At 33.6% G+C, this 13,497-nt stretch overlaps 1 long non-coding RNA gene across 3 annotated transcripts in view; it reads left to right on the top strand.

Annotated features, from left to right (window-relative positions):
- LOC132179951 (uncharacterized) overlaps positions 1-10,216 on the top strand; it is a 71,653-nt gene extending 61,437 nt beyond the window's left edge. Inside the window, exons 1-5 of one of the 3 annotated variants that reach the window (XR_009439995.2) lie at positions 3,447-3,576; positions 3,695-3,763; positions 3,920-4,018; positions 9,890-9,982; positions 10,075-10,216. This is a non-coding gene — a long non-coding RNA (uncharacterized LOC132179951). Of the gene's footprint in view, positions 1-3,446; positions 3,764-3,919; positions 4,019-9,889; positions 9,983-10,074 lie in introns of those variants that run through there. The other 2 variants (XR_009439994.2, XR_015912012.1) reach the window with 2 other exon arrangements.
- The last annotated feature ends 3,281 nt before the right edge of the window (positions 10,217-13,497 follow it).

Below are 13,497 nucleotides of genomic sequence, written 5' to 3'. Positions count from 1 at the left end.
ATGTAAATGTTAAATGCATATTTCGGGGATGACCTCAAATAGTCTTTACCGCCAGAAATATGAACAGAAATTTAAATGACATAAAAGAAATGACTGAATGTAAATACTGTAAAGTAAATAATATATAGATAATATTATAAGTCCTTAATTGATTTTGTCCACTAACTCTTTATTATTAATTCACTTGTTCCATTACTTTATTTTACATTATACGCTTTATTGGGTCTTTAAACAATTAAATGAGGACAAGTAATAAAAGCAATAAATCATGATATTTATACATGAAACACTTACCCAATAATCCTTTAGAAGTAAAACTCCACCAAATCTTCTCTAGGTAGCTAGTTTTAGAAAAACGCTTGAACACTACAAGAAAGATCTAGGCTATATGGTATTTGAGTAGAACTAAGAAATAAAATGAAAGGAGGAGCAAACAATTTTACTTGTTCTAAGATTGTAAAAACTCAAGTGAAAGTGAATTTAGCTATAGGCTCTATTTATAAGAGAATGGATGGTTATGATTTATTTTTACACATTTGATCTAAGGGTTGAGATGTATTTAATCAAAAGAATGAACCTAGTCCATATTTCATGCTCTATACCAATTGATATTTTCGTCCAAAATGAGGGCAGTGTATTCCGATCCATTTTTCAATGTCCAAACATACTCCGATTGACATGAAATTTTGAGAGTAGATAGAGGACTCCGAGACAAACAGTTTATATTTTTGGTTCGACTTCATCCGAGTTCGTTTGAGTCTATTTTTGGCCTGTACAAAGTTTTCTATTCAACTTAGGCTTTAATCTATTTGCATTCCCACTTGGCCACTTGCCTTATTAAATCATTATAATCATGATATTTACTATAATCATCATTACTAGAAGACTTTAAGCTTTCAACAAAGGTGTCTAGCCTTGGTATCTTTCTTAAGCAGTTTTAATCTCATTTAGACAGTATGAAAATTAAGACACTGCTTTTTAGGCTAAAAACTGAAAAGCTTCAAATTAATTTCTAACTTCACTAAACACCAATATAAATAATTTATTTACTAGATTGGGTTTAATTATGCCCATAAACATATTAATGAAGCTAAATTTTTGAATTGAAGTGATATACAAAAGATGTCAAAAATCAATGTAATATACCTTTAACACTAAATAGTTATTTAATATCATTAATCCACATATCATTGATCTAATTTATTCATTCATATTTTTAATCTATTTAATATTATTTAAATAAGAGTTTTAAAATCTAGGTCGTTACAACATTAGCATATAATTGCGGTTTCATGACCAAATTACCAATAAGGACATTTCTTTATAACAGTAAAATAACTAACATTGTCTATAAGCCTCAATTTTTAACACATATGCAAATAAAAGTATGACTTATAATTTGACATAACTTTGAGTTTTTTACTTAGGCAATTATATATTACTATATTACTTGTTTCTATATGCTTTTTTGTTTTTGTATTTTTTTTTTTTGAAACATATTCCAAACAGACATATAATAAAAAATAAAAGAACAATCCATCAAATTAAACTAGTAATGAGAGAAAATTTTTAAAAAAAAAATTAAAAAAAAATCACAAATTATCACTGTTTATTACCCATTATATATATATATATATATATATATATATATATATATATATATATATCACAAACTGTTACAGTGCAACTGTTACAGTGCAATACCCATGAAAAAATAAAAATAAAAATCCATCACAAATTGTTACTGTACAGTACCTTTAAAAAAAAAAAGCCATAAAAAATCGTTACTGTGCACATTACTATGCAGTGCACAATGACCTGAGAAAAATCATCATCTTAGTCACTCTACAGTATATTTTTTTTTAAAGAAAAAGCCTCGCACGCTTACTGTACACGCAATATCACATTACTGTGCGTGTACAGTGATCTATCATTGCATACTATGATGGATTGCAGATCACTATGCATGCACGGTAATCTAAATAAAATTTTGAAAAAAAAAATCACAACTTTACTCTGTAGAAATGGTCGAAGAACATAAACGCATATATAAAAAGGCATAGTAATCATACAAACCACATAAAATAACACTGAATACTAAACAGTGAAAAGTTTTACAAAAGCAAATGAGTTATATGGAGAGAAAGAAAATATTAAGGTGAGATTATTACTTGGTAGAGGGCAGAGAGATGGACAACAGCGACGCACACTGCTACAGGGCGGAGAAAGGATGAACGAGACAGAGAGGATGAAGAAAAAAAAGAAAGGAAAAGAAGGGTTTTAATATATTTTAGATGGGTATTCTTGTTATTTTTTTCATTCCCGCTCAAAAAAGGTAACTATTGCACCAAATATCTTTTTAATAGAAATCGCGATTTTGTTTTAAATTCGCACTTTTTCAAATAAGCACCCTCTAATCAGTTTATGGAAATCGCAGATTTTTTTGCAATTTTAAAATTTGCATTTTTAAAATCGCAATCCTAAACACCCTAAAATTGCGATTTGGTTTAAAATCATAGATTATTTTTTAAAAAACACACTCCCAAACGCACCCTATATATGATTTTTCCTTTATATATATATATATATATATATATATATATATATATATATAGCAAAACCCATCTTTTTTTCCCCTCTTTCTACATTTTCCATTTACATAAATGCTTTATCACTAGATCGAACACTTGCAAAAGATCTTTCTACATTTATCCTTCTTTTTATTGGGAGCAAGTGCTGTCTGATTCTTTAATTTTTACATGATATTTTATTTCTTTCTATTCCTTCTGTCTATGATTGACAAACCCTCTCTCTATGAAAGGAAAAAAAAAAAATTAGAAAAATTTGCAGCATAAATTTTTAGATTAATCTTTTTAAATTTTCATTAATTTTGACGTTGTCGCTAAACTTTAGCCCGGCCAACCCCAACCATAGGATTGGTTTTCGAACCACCCTACCTTTTTTTTTTTTTTTTTTTTCATTTTTTAATTATACTTTTTACAATTTCATTATAATATCCAAACATATTTTCAAATATCTGTTTCCTCAATATTCACAATTAAAAAAAAAAAAAAATACACTTATCAAGCCTAACTCTACACGAAACTCGCTCAAAGGCTGAAAATACAATATTCAAAAAAAGACCGTGTACTTGTTTTCTTTTTTAACTAAGCAGTAGTACTGTAGGCTGTCTCCTTATTTATTTATACAAAGTAAATCTAAGCAAAAAGATTTGGGGTGATATGACTGTTACGAGGGTACAAACACGTCATAATGCCTATTTGCCCCCGAAATCAAACCCTCACCACTTTATTATCTACCGAACCCACTTAATCATAGATTATCATTTAATTAACTAATTAATTTCCGACAGCAAACTTGTTTTCTCTTACATCTGTTTGCTCAGTTTTGTACACTCTTTCTCTTCTCTTTTAAGAAAGAAAAAACCATTGGTGGCTTTGTGCCTGGTTCTGCGTGAGATGTCAACATCACTCCAAACCACGACAACCTTGAAAGAGAGAGAAGCAAACAAATTATTCTTCTTCTTCTTCTTCACCTCCACAGTGCTTGTGCAAAGTAGGGTTTGTTTCAGATTTTTGGCTAAATTTGGCAAAATGCGGCTTTTTAATTATATATACTCTATTTTAGCAAAACCCATGTTTCTTTTCCTTTTTCCCCCATTTTCCATTTACAGAAATGCTTTATGATCAGTAGAACACTTGCAGAAGATCTGCAGAATCGAAAGATTTTTGTGTCTGAAGAGGTAGATAGAATTTTATCTCTCTTTTTTTTTTTTTTTTTTAGGAGCAAGTGCAGTGTGATTCTTAAATTTTACAACATCCTCTCTCTCTTTCGTTTTTTTTTTTTTTTTTGGTAGAAAACGACCGTGGACTGATAAATTGGCTTGTTTGATGTAAAGGGTCGGATTTTCCCAGAAAATGATGAGAAAGAAAATTCCTGATCAAGAAGATTTACAGGACAAGGGCTGAGCTCTAATGGCTCTCTGTGTTTTCTCAAGGTTTCTCTCTCTCTCATGCATCTTTCTACTTATAGAAACAGGTTTTATATACTTATAACAAAAGATGTCACTGTGTATGCATTTAGATCGTTTTATTCATGCATTCTCCGATGGTTTCATCAGTTTGTGTGTGTGAAAGAGATATGGTTTGGCCAGCTGCTCAAAATAAAGAGCCATTAAGCAACAAGACTGAACATACTAGACTGATTGAAAAATATGTACTATGACGCATCAAATAAAGAAGAAAAAGTACTAAAATAAAGTGCAACAATTAATCTAGGAAAAACTCTAATTACATTTGCCCTATCGCTATAGAAAAACATAATTGGAACTCACTAAATTTATTGATAAAGTCTAATTTCACATAATAAAGAAACTTTAGACTAACAAATCAATCAACATGGTTGTACTGTTATTTGACTAACAGATACCACCTTTAGACTTGTAATGTCAATGTGTGGAGAAAATTCAAAGTGCGTACAATCTATTATGAAGTAGTTGAGATAATCAATATTATTTTTGTTTGAGAAGAAAGAACATAATTATTCTACTCTACATGATAAACCAGTAAGAACAGAAGTAAAACAACCACATTGAGAATTAGTCAAATAATACATGCAAAATAGAGAGAATTAGTAAGTTGTTTGTTTATAAATTTATTGTCTTGTTTGGGAGAGAATTTCTTTAAAAGGCCTGAATATTTTGTTGTTCGTAATGAACAAACAAACACGCAAGAAAACACACCCAACAAATAAACAATCACTCAAGCAACCGCTAGCACCAACAAAGGAAATTCAAATCACCCAAACGGCTAGCATCAACAAGGCAAGAAATTTATTACTTTTCACGTGCATGTCATCCACATACACCTTCATATTCCTTCCGATCATATTTTTGAACATTTTACTTACCCGTCTCTGGTACGTAGTCCCTGCATTTTTTAGCCCGAATAGCATGCCTTTGTAGCAATACAATCCCAGATCAGTTATAAACGTGGTCTTTTCTCGGTTAGCCTCATACATATAGATCTGATCGTACCCCGAGAATGCGTCCATAAAACTAAGGAGATCATGCCTTGCTATTGAATCGACCAAAAACCAATTCGAGAAAGCGGGAAACTGTCTTTCGAACATATCTTGTTCAAATACGTAAAATCCACGTACATCCTCCATTTGGCTTTGGGCTTCTTTACCAGCACTATATTAGCAAGCCAGGTGACATACTAGGCTTCCTCAATAAATCCTACTTGGAGCAACTTCTCCACTTCGTCCACTATTGCTTGATTTCATTCGGGAGCGAAATTTCTTCTTTTTTGCTTCACAAGTCCTACTATTGGGTCAACATTCAACTAACAAACGATTACCAAGGGATCTATTCCCGGCATATCCTTGTGAGACTATTGAACACTGCTTTATTAGTTGTGTCAGAGCATTAATTGTGTCATTAAGTCTCTTAAGAATGATTTTTGCTGGTTTCATTCTTTTGTTTATGGGGCTAACAAAGGTGTGGATAGGAAGTTGCTTTGGTCCAATCTAGGTTCTATGAAAGTGAAAGTTGCAAATAATCCTTGGATGATTTGTGGGGATTTTAATGTTGTGAAGAACTTGGCTGAGAAGTGGGGCTCTGATAGGTTGAATTCTTATGAAGTGGAGTTTGGTCAGTGTTTAAATGATCTTGAGGTCTTGGATCTCAACTTTAGTGGCTGCTTTCACACTTGGACCAACAAAAGTGAGGAACCTCGATTTGTGGCAAGGAAGCTTGATAGGGTTTTGGAAAATGAGCATTGGATGAGCTCCTTTGGCAAGACTATTGTGGAATTTCATTTTGGAGGCATTTTAGATCATTCTCCTGCAGTTATTTTAGTAGGTATTCTTCAAAGTTTTGGACCTAAACCTTTTAAATTCTATAACTATTGGCTGGAGGATAAAGGTTTCTTAGATTGGGCTAAGGAAGGCTGGAATATTCAGGTTGCTGGGGTTCCTATGTATCAGTTGTATGTGAAACTCAGATCTATGAAGGCTGTGTTGAACAAGCAAAATCTGGTTTGTTTTGGGAACTTGAAGCAGAGAGTAATGCAGGCTCGTGACAACCTTGATTTAGCTCAAAAAGATGTTATTGCGTCTTTTGGAAGGGCTGACTGTTTGCTTAAGGAGAGGGAGTGTCTTCATGCTTATGTTTCCCTAATAGAAGATGAGGAATCTTTTTTAAAGCAAAAGGCTAGGAATCAATGGCTGCAATCAGGGGATCAGAATAACAGTTTTTTTCATCGTTCTCTCAAGGTGTAGCATGCAAAGAATACCATTACTCATTTGTGGGATGTGTAAGGTAATAAAGTGGTTGATGTGGAGCAAATCAAGCAGGTGGCTGAGAATTTTTACAAAAAGTTGTTGGGTACTAATCAGATCGACTTCAATGAGACTAAGACAGCTTATTCCTGTGGCTATTTCTGCTAGAAAGGCAGCTTTGTTGGAGAGGGAAGTTACCTCAGAAGAAATTAGAGACACCTTGTTCCACATGAAAGCAAATAAGGCCCTTGGACCTGATGGCTTTTATACTGATTTCTTCAATTCTACTTGGTCTATTGTTGGAAAGGAGGTGGTGGCAGCCATTAAAGGTTTTTTTTGGTTCTGGTTTGCTACTTAAAGAAGTGAATGCCACTATTCTTACTTTGGTTCCTAAGAAGGTGAACCTTTCTGCTATGGGGGACTTCAAACCTATAGCTTGCTACAATGTCCTTTACAAATGTATTACCAAGATAATTTCTAATATGATGTTACCTCTGTTGGCTGATTTAGTAAGCATGAATCAGTCTGCTTTTATTCCCTCTAGAAGTATCTATGAAAATGTCTTGCTGGCTCAGGAAATTGTTAGAAATTACCATAAAGGAAAAGGGAATCCTAGATGTACTTTGAAGATTGATATCATGAAGGCATATGATTTAGTGAACTGGGATTTCATGATTCATTGTCTATACTGTTTTGACTTTACAGCAAAATTCCTAGGTTGGATCAAGGAGTGTATTACCTCTCCTAAGTTTTCTGTATGCCTAAATGGTACTTTGGTTGGATATTTTGAAGGGAAGAAGGGGTTGAAGCAGGGTGGCCCTTTGTCTTCTTATTTGTTTGTCCTAACTATGGAGGTCTTCTCTAGGATAATGGCTGATCATACAGGTGCTATCTTAGGTTTCATGTTTCATCCTAAATACTTGAAAATGAAGCTTACTCATCTTTGCTTTGCAGATGATTTACGTATGTTCTCTGAAGCTAGGTTGGGATCTAGTAATATCATTAAAGCTGCTTTGGCTGAGTTTGAGGAGCTTTCTGGTCTAAAGGCCAACCCTTCAAAGAGTTCTTTCTACTGTTCTGGAATTTTAGAGAGGATTAAGCAAAGTCTAATGGAAGAATTGCAGATGAAGAAGGTCATCTACCTATGAGATACCTTAGGGTTCCCTTCATTTCTTCTAGACTTTTTGCAGCAGATTGTGAGGTATTGTTGGACAGAATTACCGGTCGCATTGATTCTTGGTTGTCTAGGAGTCTCTCTTATGCAGGCAGACTCCAATTGCTTTCTTTTATTTTGTCTAGCCTGCAAGTCTATTGTATAGGCATCTTTATTCTCCCCAAGAAAATTCTTAAGGCTATTGAGCAAAAGTTAAATAGGTTTCTTTGGAATGAGAAGGATGTAGGGGCTGCAAAGGCTAGTGTCTTGGACTAATGTATATTTTCCTAAGAAGGAGGGTGGTTTGGTTTTGAAGAGGTTAGAAATCTGGAATCAAACCTCTATGCTTAGACATATTTGGAGCCTTTTTGCTAGTTCTGGTTCCCTTTGGGTGGCCTGGATTAAAGATAAGTTTTTGACAAAAAAGAGCTACTGGAGTGTTGGCATCCCTCAAAATTGTTCTTGGTGCTAGAGGAAGTTACTCAAATTGAGGGATGTTGCCAAAAGATTCTTGAGGTTTGAGGGGGTGAAAATATTCATCTATGGATGGATTTTTGGCGTCCTTCTGGAATCTTGTTGCAGAAATATGGGTATAGGGCTGTTTATGATGCTCAAAGTAGTGTGGAGGCTAAACTTTCCTTTGTTATTCATAATGGGGATTGGTTATGGAGGCCAACTAGATTTGTGGCTTTGGTGGAAATACAAGCAAGGCTCCCTGAAATCAATTTTGTTCCTAGCGATAAACCTATTTGGACTGCTTCAAGGAAAGGTACCTATCTAAGTTCAGATACTTGAGAGTTTCTAAGGGAGAAAAATGAGCAGATTGGTTGGTGGAAGCTGGTTTGGTTCCCTCTTGCTATCTCTAAGCAAGCTTTTATTTTATGGCTTGTTATGAAGGATAGGCTGGTTACAGGGGATAGTTTGCTGAATTGGGGATAGAAAGGTGATGTCCAATGCTTGTTCTGAAGAAATCAAATAGAGAGCATTGACCATTTATTCTTTGAGTGCAGTTTTTGTTGTAGAATTTGGAGGTTTTTTATGCTTTGTTTTAAAGTTGCTAATCCCCCTGTGATATGGGAAAGATCTTCTGCAGCTAGGATGCAGTAATTGAGGATGTAAATCACTTAAAAACCTGCTTTGTCGTCTGGTTTTGGGCTCTGCAGTGTACAATTTGTGATACACTCGAAATGAGCTTAAGCATCCAGGTAAGCCAAACATAGAGCAGTAGATTTTGAAGAATATTCTTTGGGAAGTTCGAACCAGAATTGTTGGAAGATGAATGTTTCCAAAGACTAGGGAGAATCTTGTTTTGTGTTCTTTGCAGAATTTGCCTGCAAACTTGGTTTTGTTGTAGGTTCTGCAGTTTGGTTTCTAGTCTTCTTGGTAATAGAATTTAGAATGCGGATATAATATGAAATAAATGAAAGAGAGAACGACACATAGATTAAGGTGGTTCCGCATATAACCTATATCCACACATTAAAGCCCTATAGGCTACATATTTCCTTGATTTATGATCTATTTATAGAGCTTTAACATAATTTTAAATGCAAAACAAATCCCTTGAATTAAGGGTAATTAATAACAAATCAAATCAACATTAACCACAAATCAAATCCTCATTAATCAAAAGGATTTATATCCTTAACACTTGGTTATTTCTAGTCCTCTGTGAGGACTTGTAACTGGATATTTTGTTGGTTGGTTTTGAGTTTTGAGCTTAATGAAATTTTTTATTCATCCAAAAAAAAAAAAAAAAAAAAAAGGGAAGTCATATAGAGTACAATTTACAACTAAAAGTCTGGTTCTAACATTGAGGATGGATGAGGAGGATGGAGTACTTGAACAGTTTCTAGCTTTTTTATTTTGTCAATGCAAATGATCGAGGCTTTCATGGGTGGTGTAGGAGATTGTGGAAAAGAAGGAATCCATTATTATTTGGCTTCACCCCTTTTTTCTGCTTTCTCTTCCATTTTTGCTGGGGTTAGCTCTAGAAAGAGATGGTTGTTAGAGTAGAAATTAACCAGAATCTATCTAACTTAAAATTCTGGTAACTTTTCCCAGTAATTCCTAAGTTTATTATTCTTAATCAATAATAGTGGTCAAACAATTAATTGTGGATTAAAATCCTTTTGTTTAGATTTCATGACAACTTCATGTAACTAGCAGGATGTTATATATTGTTCTAACTTGTGCATTTACGCACTCCATAAAGCCTCTGACCCCATGCAATTGATATGTAGATAACCTACTGGAGTGACAATCATATGGCTAATATTTACAATTCTTCTCTGTCAATTGTTCTACCAAAGAGATAAATCTAGCTTCTCATGCCGTTGTTTTGTCTATGTCACTCTAGTTGCATGCATATTCACTTACTAATCATGCATATAGCTTTGAAAGTGTAAATTGTTCCCCCTTATCGAATTGCAGGTTCGTTGGTAGCTAGTGATCATTGGTTGCAAAGATAATGGACATGAAATATTTATCAAACAAACCCTTAAATAAGGATCAAACTCTTCAAAGGTATAGTACCAAGTAACCGATATTTTAGTCCTCGGATTCCAGCCTTTATTTCCATATAGTACGTGTCTTAGATATGTGAAATTGTTTTGCAGATATTGGGTTGTTTGGCTACTGTAACTTTCTTTGGCATGAGTATTATGGAGGAGAAGAAAGATCAATTAATTCATCCTGCATTGGGATATGATGTATGCAATATATTCCACGCAGTATTATTTTTATACTTTGTGTTCGAATTAATATAATTTAAATTATTAAATTCATTATTTTTTATCAGCTTAAATTTTTGGGATAAGTAGTGATCATTTTAATAAGTTAATGCATTTAAGGAGTTTGGAGATTTTAGCTGGACAAAAGAAAGTTTGTTTAAGCAAAAATCATTTTCCTTGACCGGGTGAGTTGGGATGCAACTCCTTGGACGATAGAAGCAAAATTGTTTCTATTTTTCGAATTAGTTTCCAAGGCTTCTTAGGGTTCATTGAGGTCTTATCCTATTAACATTGAGGCTCTTGAGGGGCTGTTCCTCGTAGAATTCCTTCTATTTAATGCAAAGAATTGGCTAAGGACATCTCTGAGGAGGAGATTAAATCTGCTTTGTTATCCTTAAACAACAACAAAGCTCCTAGTCTGAATGGTTTTAATGCCCAGTTCTTTAAAAAGTCTTTTGTTTTAAAGGGCCAATTTCTTAGTAGGTCGGAACGTCATTGCAGTGGTGAAATCTTTCTTTTGCTCGGATAGACTACTTAGAGAGATTAAAATGTTGTGAATAGACTTGTGAGTATTGAGTCCCACATTGAAAAAATATAAAAGAAAAGAGTACTTAATATCTAAGTGGTCGTTAGCCCATTAGTTTAGGCTTTTGGGTTAGAGTTGTATTAAATTATGTATATTAATGTATTCTTGGTAAAAACTCCATAATCGCTGAGATGAGTGTCTGGACGCGTCGGGTTTAGAGTTGTGTCTGCCATCTACAACTCTTGACGCGAGACACTCTTGAAAATGTAAAAAGACTCACAAGCGATGGGGAGATTGTTGTGAATGCACTTGTGAGTGTTGAGTCTCACATTGAGAAAATATAAAAGAAAATAGTACTTAATATAACTAAGTGGACCTTAGCCCATTAGTTTAGACTTTTAGGCTAGAGCTTAGAGTTGTGTTCAATTATGTATATTAATGTTCTCTAGGTAAAAGCTCTATAATCGCTTCATCTCCCAACATAAAAGTCATCCCTAATTGAAAGACTCTCAATCTATATCTTGTTGTAATACGATTTATATTTAAGTACATGGATCTTGCTTACATTCTGTTAGTTTAAGCAATAGTCAAGATTGAATCTCTCAAAATCTTTCTTCATTTTCTCTCTCCTATTAAAAGCTTCTAAAAATAAGTTAACTTTAAGATTCAATCTTAATCGTTGCTTACATTACAACATGCTTTTTGTTATTTTAATAACAGGATGTAAGCCAAATCCTTAAGTGCATAGCTTTTGCATTGTGCTTGGTGATATTGTTGGAAAGCAAGGAACAACTTTTATTAGTGGAAGGCAGATTGGGGACACTATCCTTCTAACTAGCCCTAGGTGTGATTTGAAGGTTGATTTCATAAAGACTATTATTCTATGAGATGGAATTTGTCATGGCACTTTTAAGGGTTGTTGGATTCACTTAATTAGGTTATGGGATGGTGGATTAAGTAATATATCACTACACTTAATTAGATTCTCACTTTGTATTACTGGTGAGCTTAAGGGATTCTTTTTTATGTAAGGACCTCTGTTTGTCTTCCCAATAAAGAGTGTAATTCAAATCTTCTCAGAATTAAAAGTTTGTAGAAAGTTATGCTACTAGGGAATTATTCTTGGTCTTGGAGAAAGATTGTTTTAATTCTTTAGCTTTACCATCTGGTGCCTATTCTGATAATGTATGTGATTTTGATGCCTATTAATAGAATAATATTATAAATTACTCTTGTGTTCCTCTTATGTCACTTTAAAAGTGATGTGGCCTCTAAAATTATCATTGGGCTTGTGATTAATCATTATAGAATTTTGATCAAATTGTGATTTTAAAAGCCACTCCATTCAGTGACACAAGAGTGATTTATAGAATTACTCGTATTAATATATTGACTAATAATTTGAAGTACTCTTCAAATTATCCTCTGATTTGAAGCTGCATAAGTGAGAAGTTGAACAAATAGTAAAGCTTTCTCACCATGACGGACCAATACCACATGTTTATAGAAACCATAGCATCTGCAACATTGTGATTGTGCTCAAGAAAACTCTATACTATGCAAAACAATTGCTTTTCTCATATATTATTTAGTCTTACATTTGTTCCCACACTTCCAATTAAAGACATTCATATCCCTCCTCACTGAACCTACAAACCCTAAACTTTTTTCTTTTTTTTTGTGGGTTCAAACCCTAAACTTTTATCCTCTGATGTATTCTTTTGTTCAATGTCATAATGTAACCCAAAATGTATGTAATGCATGTATGGTACTTGGAATTGATGTGTAATAGATTATATATGATATGCACAGGAATTTATGTGGTTTCTTTTATGTTGATTGGGGAAGACGATTAGGTAAAAATTTATTTACAAAAGATGCAGTACATTAAAAGTCAAAACTTAATAAATCCAGTGTTTAACAAAGAGTTCATTTTATCATTAATGACATTTCTTGCATTGTGTTCCTCCCTCTCTTTTTCTCTAGTACGGTTGTTGTAAGAGCTTTTTCATACTCAGAAAACAAAAATAAATATCAATGTACAATAGTTGTTTTAAGTCTTCTCCACAAATTCAAAGTAGACTAGGATTGCATTTAATGCTCTGACTTTGTTGCTCTCCGCTGTTGATTAGGTGCGCAACACAATCAAAATCCTTTTTCTTTTTTTTTTTTTTTTTGGGTAACAAACCAACGTTCATTCAAACATGTAAACAGAAAAGAAAGAAATGCAAGCTTACTTAATTAAACCCCAAACCGGACAGATCTCAAAAACAGGAATGAGATCATAAAGGAAAAAAAAAAAAAAAAAAAGATACGAATGCAGTCCAAGAAAATCCTTGCTGCGGCGCATACTGGTGATGAATACTACCATCGGGAGTACGAATACCCCTATCAAACATGTAAACAGGCTTCCTAAAAAACATGGAGATTTAGATGAAAAGTAACTGTGGAAAAAAGGTTTCCAAAAAGAAACCAAAGAGAAAAAGAAAAAAGATCAACTTCAATGAGTTCCATCTAGTTCGAGTTAAACAATAAGCAACACAACAACATAAAGTTACAGAAATCTTATATTCTCCTCTTGTAGGTTGAAAGAAGATATTTTCACCAAAATTGACTATGGGGTGTTCCAATTATGTGCAAATCACAAAAAGTGCCCCCATCTAGCTACTTAGTGAACGACATAAATAGTATTAGGTTATGTGAATACCTTTACATACACGTAATGGAATACATTGTTAGATTTTGAGGGAATCTAAACCCTTTAGATTTGTTGAAAGGAGCTT

Source organism: Corylus avellana, chromosome 4 (genome assembly GCF_965113065.1).
Source record: "Corylus avellana chromosome 4, dhCorAvel1.hap1.2, whole genome shotgun sequence".
Taxonomy (NCBI): Eukaryota; Viridiplantae; Streptophyta; class Magnoliopsida; order Fagales; family Betulaceae; genus Corylus; species Corylus avellana.
This window is presented reverse-complemented; position numbering and strand designations above follow the sequence as displayed.